This window comes from Silurus meridionalis, chromosome 4 (genome assembly GCF_014805685.1).
Source record: "Silurus meridionalis isolate SWU-2019-XX chromosome 4, ASM1480568v1, whole genome shotgun sequence".
Taxonomy (NCBI): domain Eukaryota; kingdom Metazoa; phylum Chordata; class Actinopteri; order Siluriformes; family Siluridae; genus Silurus; species Silurus meridionalis.
Genome location: NC_060887.1, coordinates 193,855 through 203,027, shown reverse-complemented (window position 1 = coordinate 203,027; position 9,173 = coordinate 193,855).

Genomic DNA, 9,173 nt, shown 5'->3' with positions numbered 1-9,173 from the left:
ATTTATGCACATTGGACATCAACCTTCTCAGCAGCAGGTTCCATAGTGTAGTGGTCATCATGTCTGCTTTATAAATCCTTTTAAGTAATTTTGGTTTTCTTTATTTAATGTTTTTATTTCTGTTACAAGCACAATGCAGAAACATGCAAAACTTTTATTTATTTAATTGAGTAACAATTTGTAAGTAATATATAAACCTCATTCTTGTTTACAATGCATGGTTTTAAAAAGACCTTATGTGTAAAGCAGATGTGTTTTTGTCCTCATTTGTTATTGTATTTTAAATATTCTTCAAACACTATTACTCAACATTTAATTAGGAGATTTTATTCTTGTTTTAATGTTTTTATTCTGTAAACTACTGAAATTATAAAGCATCATCAGTGGTTGCTTCAAATCAAAATATAGTAAATATATTCTCAAAATTGCTGTAGATTTGTTTTATTCACTTTTGTTTGCCGTTTCTATTCAGAGAAATAAAATTGCTATGGTGAAGATACCATCTGAAACTCATATTTGATTCTCTTTTAATGATATCGTCATCTTTTCTCAACACAACACCAAATTGTGCTTTATATTTCAACTAAAGTTATGACCATCTGTTTTAACTGTTTTGTTTTGAGTGTGAGGAAAAGGTTTTTTTGTGTGATCAGTTGTGGATTAATGAATGCAAATGTATCAAGATGAAAAGATCCAATTCTTTACTTTTCGTAATTATAATAATCAATATCACATTTATTTTGGAATGTGATTATGCAAAGGATTTTGAAAATAAATGTTTTGGATTGTTTTTCTGTTTACAACTAAATTTGAAAGATGGATATAATATAATTAGTGAGATAGATTGACAGAGTTTCAGAAATAGACAGAGAAAATTAGAGAGAGAGAGAGAGAGAGAGAGAGAGAGAGAGAAAGAGAGAGAGAAAGAGAGAGAGAGATGGTGGCTCTTAAAAGTGCCTTTGGGTTCTATAAATCAGGTGTAGTTGGATTTGGACAGGTGACTTGCTTGACAGGATCTGCAGGTATTGTTACTGTTAGCCACAGTGTACAGGTGGATATTGGGCTACTGTTGGCTGAAGGAGGAGAAGGAGGAAGACGTCTACAGAGACATCAGAGAAATGAGAAGTGTAGAAGACTGGAGGTTTGGGTGGGTTCTTTAAATGTTGGTACTATCTGGAATGAATAGATGATATGATGGAGAAAGGTAGATATGTTGTGTGTTCAGGAGATTAATTGGAAAGGAGTAAGACCAGGAACATTGGAGGTGTTTAAACTGTTCTATCATGGTGTGGATGGAAAGAGAAATGGTGTATGATTCTGAATGAAAAAAGTAGAGGTGAGAGAGTTTCTGATAGGGTGATGAAGGTGAAGCTGGAAGTTGAAGGATGATGATAAATGTAATCAGTGCTTATGCTCCACAAGTCGACTGTGAGATGAAGGAGAAGGAAAAATTCTGAAATGAGTAAAATGGAGTGGTAGAAGGTGAACCTAGGAATGAAAGATTGGTGATTGGGGCAGACTTTAAAGGGCATGTGTGAAGAACAGAGGTGATGAGGATGATGAATACCTGAAAAATAGGAACGATAATTTTAAGCTGAAATGATGGAAATGGCAGTGGTGAACACGTATTTTAAGAAGAAGGAGGATCATAGAGTGACGTATAAGAGTGGAGGAAGGTGCACACAGGTGGACTATGTTCTATAGAGATGCAACCTGAAGGAGATTAGAGACTGTAATGTTGGCAGGGGACAGTGTAGCTAGACAGCATCGGATGGTGTTCTGTATGATGGTTTTGGAGGTGAAGAATAAGAGGAGGAGAGTGAGGAAAGAAAAAGAAAAGATGGTGAAAACTAAAGGAAGAAGACTGTAGTATGAGATTCTGGGAAGAGGTCAGACACTCAGTGGTAAAGATATAAGGCATATGAGGAGCTGTAGGAGACGTTGGACACTAAGGAAGAAAATTTCATTCACAGAGGACCGAGCTAAGGATGTGCTGCAAGTTAGAGCAATAAAGGATGGAGATGGAAATGTGTTGACTAGTAAGGACAGTGTGTTGAGAAGATTAAGGAGTATTTTGAGCAGCTGATGAATGAGGAAAATGAGAGAGAGAAGGTTGGATGATGTGAAGATGGTGAAGCAGGAAGTGGATAGGATTAGTAAAGAGGAAGTGAGAGCAGTGATTAAGAGGATGAAGAGAAAAGGACGGATGACATGGAGATGTTTAGGAAAGATTTCAGTGGAGTTTTTAACCAGATTGTTTAACAGGATTTTGGATGGTGAGAGGATGCCTGAGGAATGGAAAGTGTGCTGGTACTGATCTTTAGAATAAGTGCGATGTGCAGACCTGCAGTAACTACAGAATAAAGTTGATCAGTCACATCATGAAGTTATGAGAAAGAGTAGTGGAAGCCAGGCTGAGAGAAGAGGTGACCATCTGTGAGTAGCAGAATAGTTTCATAAGAGCACCAGAGATTATTTGCTTTGAGAATGTTGATAAGTATAGAAGGTCTGAAGGAGCTGCATTGTGTGTTTGTGGATTGTAGAGGACAGAGTAGTATGGACAATGATCCCTAATGATAGCAGCCAAAGAAGAACAAGAAGAAGAAGTAGTTATTGTAAGTAGTATTGTTATTACTGACACATTCAGTGGTGTAGCCATCATTTCAAAATTGAGAGGAACAGAAGAGTTAAATGTAATAATAATAAAATGGGTATAATTGACAGGGTTTATTTTCTCTTACTCCTTTTAGACTGGGCCTTGAAAACGTGAACACAGGAATTTACATTGTTAAATGTTAATGTCCCCAAATCAGATATTCTACACCAGATCAAATGATGAAACAATAATGCAGTGCTGCACACTAAGTTACCCTTCATCTGATAAAACTTAAACTAGACATGGATTATAATGAAGTTATCTCACCCTGTTAAGCAAGTCTAATTTCACAATCTCTTTTTTCCAGTTTAGACACACACACATATATATATATATATTAGTAAACAATAACACAAGTGAACACAACATGCAGTTTTTAAATGAAGGTTTTTATTTTTAAGTGAAAACAAAATCCAAAACTACATGAAAATGTATTTTGAAACCTAATAACTGGATCATAGCAACAACTGCAATCAGGTGTTTGTGATAACTTGTGATGAGTCTGTTACAGGCTGTGGAGGAATTTTGCTCCACTCATCTATGAAGAATTGTTGTAATTCAGACACATTATTTTTAAGCATGAACCTTCTTTTGAAGGTCATGTCACAACATCTCAATAGGATTCAGGTCAGGACTTTGACTATAAAGTCTTCATTTTGTTTTCTTCAGCCATTCAGAGGTGGACTTGCTGGTATGTTCTGGATCATTGTCCTGCTGCAGAACCCAAGTTCACTTCAGCTCGAGTCACAACAGATGTTTGGACATTTTCATTCAGGATTTTTAAACAGCTGAATTCATGGTTTAATTTATCACAGCAAGTCTTAGGTCCTGAAGCAACAAAACAGAGACCATCACACTACCACCACCATATTTCACTGTTAGTATGACGTTCTTTTCTGAAAAAAGTAATACACATTTCAAAAGAGCATGTTTTGTCTAGTCAGTCCACAGAGTATTTTTCAAAGTCTTGTTTTCTGGCAAAATGGAGACAAGTCTTTATGTTCTTTTTGCTCAGCAGCTTTTAGAATTAGAATTTTGCCATGTAGACCATTTTTGCAGTCTTTTTTCTCATGGTGGAGTCATGAACACTGAGCCTTAAATATTGTGAAATGTTGGACTTCATTTAAATTTAACTAGAAATAAAATCCACATGATAAAATGTTGGAAAATTAAAAAGTAAATGAAATTAAAATAAAGGTTAAAAAGTTAAATAAAATTAAAATTCTATATATTTATTTCAATAACTCAATTCAGTTTGATCAATTCAGTTAAAAAAAGATTTGGTTCAGTAATTTTGACTCCTTTGAATCAGTTCAAGTAACTCAGTTCAAAGAGTTAAATAATAAAGTCAGAAGAGTCTTCACTGGTTTACTATTTATATTACTCAGGCATTTTAATAATCTATGTATTATGTAACAGAGATATCTACTGAAGTTAGCATGCTAATATGGTAATAACAGAGAGAGAGAGAGAGAGAGAGAGGACCAGAGGCAGATCTGTGACATCTGAGCAACTTCTATGTGTCAGACTCTCTGTTTCTCTCATTTGAGTTTTGCTGTGAATAAAGAGGCGTAAACATTCTTCAGAAGGTTTAGAAAATTTTCAAACCAGAAGAAAGAAGAAAACTAAGCAGATTGCTGAAATGAAGGAGAAGCTGGAACACATGTGAAAGTAGTAAAGACTTGGATGCATTTTCTAATCCAAGGATAGAGAAGATAACAGAAGAGAGAAGAGAAAGCCATTCTGCTACAGACGGTGCAAAAGCTGGAGGCTACTTTGGCTTCTGAGCAGCAGGAACAGGACATAACTGAGAGAAGCCAGAGCTGGGCAAGAGAACAAAAACAACTGGAGGAACGTGTTGCTCAGCTTGAGTTTATTTTGGAACAGACCACCATGGAGCAGTCTTCTCTGAAATCCATGAGAAACTGGAAAACTGTAGAATGTGAGAGAGAGCTGGACGAGAACAAAAACAACTGGAGGAACATGTTGCTCAGCTTGAGGTCACTTTGGAACAGACCACCATGGAGCTCCAGTCTTCCTTGAAAATCCATGAGGAACTGGAAAACTGTAGAATGTGAGAGAGAGCTGGACGAGAACAAAAACAACTGGAGGAACGTGTTGCTCAGCTCGAGGTCACTTTGAACAGACCACCATGGAGCTCCAGTCTTTCCTGAAAATCCATGAGGAACTGGAAAACTGTAGAATGTGAGAGAGAGCTGGACGAGAACAAAAACAACTGGAGGAACATGTTGCTCAGCTTGAGGTCACTTTGAACAGACCACCATGGAGCTCCTTGATACTCAGAATCACTGTGAAAAAAAAAATAGTGCAGAGCAGGAGAGAGATCATTTGATCAGAGAGAAGACGACTGGAGGAACGTGTTGCTAGTTGGATGCCACTGTCCTCTGTGCTGAAGAAGACTTCAGAGAATAAAACAGATCATTATATAGTCCGAGGCGATGGGAGAAATTGTTGCTCAGCTGAGACAAGAAAACATTTAAAGAAAACGAAATAGAAAAAAAGAAGGACAAGAGAAACAGAGAGTCTGAACATGCCTTTTCCTCTTTCTGTTTCTCTTATGGCTATTTATGATAGTTTTACACTTATAGTCAATAGTATAAAGCTGAGTGTAAAGCTGTTGTATCTTGTAGATCGTCTTGTCTTTTATCATTTTTATTTCTGTCTTGTCAAATCTTTTTAATCTTTTTTAAATCTTGATTTTAATCTTTTCTATAAAGAGTCACAATAAACACTAATAACAACCATTATTTTTGTCTTCCTTACAAACACCGTATGACCTCCTCATGGATTCTTCCACTAAGTTTATATCCCTCTTGTGGGGCAGGGGGCTGTGGCTCGGGGTCATAATGCTGAGGGGGAGGGAGGTCAGGAGGGAGAGGAAACTGGTCCTCAGTGCCACATTGTGCAAAACACCACACATCCTGATAATCTTACACACTTTTAACGGGTGGTATAGAAGTCTTCCACCTGAGACATCCAGAGCTCCACATCTGCATTTAAGAATGTGAGGAGCATCTGAGGGGTGAAGCCTCTGTCACCTGTCATATTATAGACTACATCAGGACAATGTTTACAATTTCTACATGTTGTTAAAGTCAACAAGAAGCCAGTCATCACGTCCTGCAGCTGCCTGTAGTCTGTTCCCTACACTGCTATGTGTCAGGATAAAGGAATCATGTGCTGAAGCAGGTCAGTGTCACAGTGAAGTGAAACCTGATGTATCGACTACCCACCTTAATAATAACATCCAAAATGACAGGCATTATGACACTCAGGGGCAGATACCAGACCTATAGCATGAGATTTAATAGAATTATATTATATTTAAAGAAGGTCTTTTGGGATATAATATAATATAATATATAAAAGTTGATTATATATAATATTATCCAGTCATCCTCATGGGCCAAGAAATCATCATGGTCCCTGGAGACTCTTTTTCTCTCCTTAATCTTCCATTGGCACCGCAGCATTTATGATTTATTCCAGCTCATTATGGAAAGATAAAATAAACTAATATTTGGTCCTGTGCCATGAACATAAAAGCAATAATAGCTACAGAAAAGCTCCTGCTTCCCTCTGTAGCAGGTATTTAAATCCCATTTAAAATGCTTTCAGTGATTCTACATTCTGTTTATATGAAGTGTTTCAACAGTTTGCATGTTAATTGGCTGTATGGTGCATTTAAGTGCATGTGAATTATGTGAATTTATGAACCACATCTGCCTGGAAAAGACAAGTGTCCAAATACTTTTGACCACACAGTGTGTATCAGCTGAAAAGCAGCAGCTTCAGATCAGTCACGTTTCCACTGGGATTCAACTCTGAAAGATTTTTGATTTTATTATATGAAATATTTTATATTATATATTTGATATTATTTGTTTAGACTTTTTTCCTCAGCATCGCTTGGATTTTCCTCCTGTAGCTCAGAGAGGTGTTCCAGATGGAGGATGAAGACCCTCTGCCGGGATGGCCTTGAACAGCGACCCCTGGGCGGTGAGTTTCTCTTTAAAACATAGAGTTTATCATTTATTATTATTATAATTATTATTATTGAGAAACAAATCACCCATAAAATAAATAAAGAATGATAATAAAGAGTGATAATATTTCCATAAATGTTGCAGTGAGCAGAAATGGACCTTTCGGCTAATGGTGTAGGAGACATCATCATTAGCCTCATGCTAGCACTGCTTTTGTGTTTGTTAGTTTATTAGAAATGTCTACTTTTGACTAAAGATGAATGAAACTATATTTAAGTTAATAAGATTACATAAGTTACATTAGTACATAAGTTTACTTATAGTTCACTAAAAATCTGTGTAGTGTATGACTGAGTTGTTCCTCTGTGTGCTTCAGTAACTGCTGTTAAACTGAGAGGAAAGAAAAATGGCTTCAGTTCAGCAGAAATGAACTGATAAACAGTGTTAGGAAAAGACAAAGTGTTCAAATATTTACTCAAATATAAATTGTGATAACTTGTTAAAATGTTTTAATGGTTTAATAGTGGATTTATTCAGGTTTAAACACACAAGCTGGTGGTGAAGGTAATATTGATTATAGATTCCTTTTACGAGGCGCGTCTCACTGTGTGTTTGTCTCTTCAGACACAGGAAGACGGAGACAGGACACGACATCAGTTCTCTCAAGCAGCTCGTCCCTGTGAGGACTCGGTCTCCTCAAGCAGCTCGTCCTGTGAGGACTCAGTCTCCCCAAGCAGCTCGTCCTGTGAGGACTCAGTCTCCTCCAAGCAGCTCGTCTCCTACCAGTCATGAGCCTCCTGTGAGATAAATACAGAGCACATAGTGTTTGAACAGCTTCATGTTATAGGTTAAAAGGGATTTCTGTCCAACACCAGGATCAGGAGGAGAAAAGATGAAGAGATCAAGAGGAAGAAGATGAAGAGAAGATGTTATGGACTCGTCTCTGAGCAACAGTTTAAAGTCTCATATTACTGGTTCCTGTTCAGTGTCTCACCTCAGGTCTGGGGATATCAAAGATTCCTGTAGATGATGTGTTGTGTATACAGTAGAACATCAGCTGTGGGAGAACCAGGGAATAATTGACTAAACAAGGATTTGAATATTAAGATTTAGCAGAAAGGAGGAAGTTGTTTTTGCTGATAACTGATCAAATGTTACACTAGGGCACTTTGTATTTGTGGAAGTGGTGTTCTGAATCTCACGTGTAAACATTTGAATTGTTTTATGCCTCGTTAGTCTTAAAACTAACATTTATAGAACTGACTAATAGAAAGTGTTTTTTTATGGATCACCTCAAATCAGTGTTACATTCATTGTGTGTGTATAATGATGGCATGTCAGCTATAAGGGTGATGAAGGAAAAGTCAAATCAAATGAAGTTTGTCACTTTTTTGTTTCTTGTCATTATTTGTTGTCCTCCCCATGTGCTGCTGTACACAGGTGAACAGAGACGTCCATTCACACCAAGCTTTTTACAGAAATCACCAAATCTTGATTTTATTACTGCTGAGATGATTTTATAGGAGTTTATTTTTTATTTTAATACCAATATAAAATCCCATACATATTATGGTGTAGTGGACCAGTTGAGAAAACACTAAGTGCTTGTAAAAGACTGGCAGCAGATCAAAATCAATCACATCTTTCATTAATGTTTTTTCTTTTTTAAATACATTTTTGGACCTGATTGTATTCAATAAAAATATGTATTACAGTTAATTTACCTTGTGATTAATTTACCAGATTATTTTATTCTTATGATAATTTATTGCTTACAAACGTCTTAATAAGTAGATGATTATAATTGAGGGATGACAAGAGACTATAAATACTACCATGTGTTTCAGTAAAAATCTGTTTGTGTTCAGAGAAGGTAAGTATAATGAATAATCTAAGGGAAATAAAATAAAGTCTGTTAAAAGTGCAGTGTTGTCAGGAAACAGAAGGAAGCGAGGCCAGGTAGCATAAATGAATGATTTCTAGTCTAATAGCTCATAACACACATCTGAGACGCGCTAATCACGTGTTCTCTTATTCTCTATTTTCAATGCACTTCTACTCCCCCTAATGGTAAAATTAAGTATAACAACAACAGGTCACCACATGCAGTACAAACTAATTACACAGCAAATTAAACCCCACATTTTTAGCAAAATCACAGTACAAACTGCAAACACGTGGTTTATATTAAATAATATAATTCTAAATATTGTAATACCCTACTGTGTATAAACAGAGGGCGCTATAGGAACTCGTGTAGGGTTTACAATCACACACCACTTCGCTTGTCTTAACACCACCTGTTTTCAGCTTCGCGTCTGCATTTGAATCATTGAAGCCCCGCCTCTTTGTGACGTCGGTATTTCTGATAGCCCCTGGACTCGCTTTTATTGTCATGACAACTTTGTTGTGCTGCAGTTCAACACAAACATTTACTGACCACAGCAAGGTGTAGAATTTTAGGAATTAATGAAGGCATTAGAGTTCATTGTCTAGTGTGTGGAACTAAA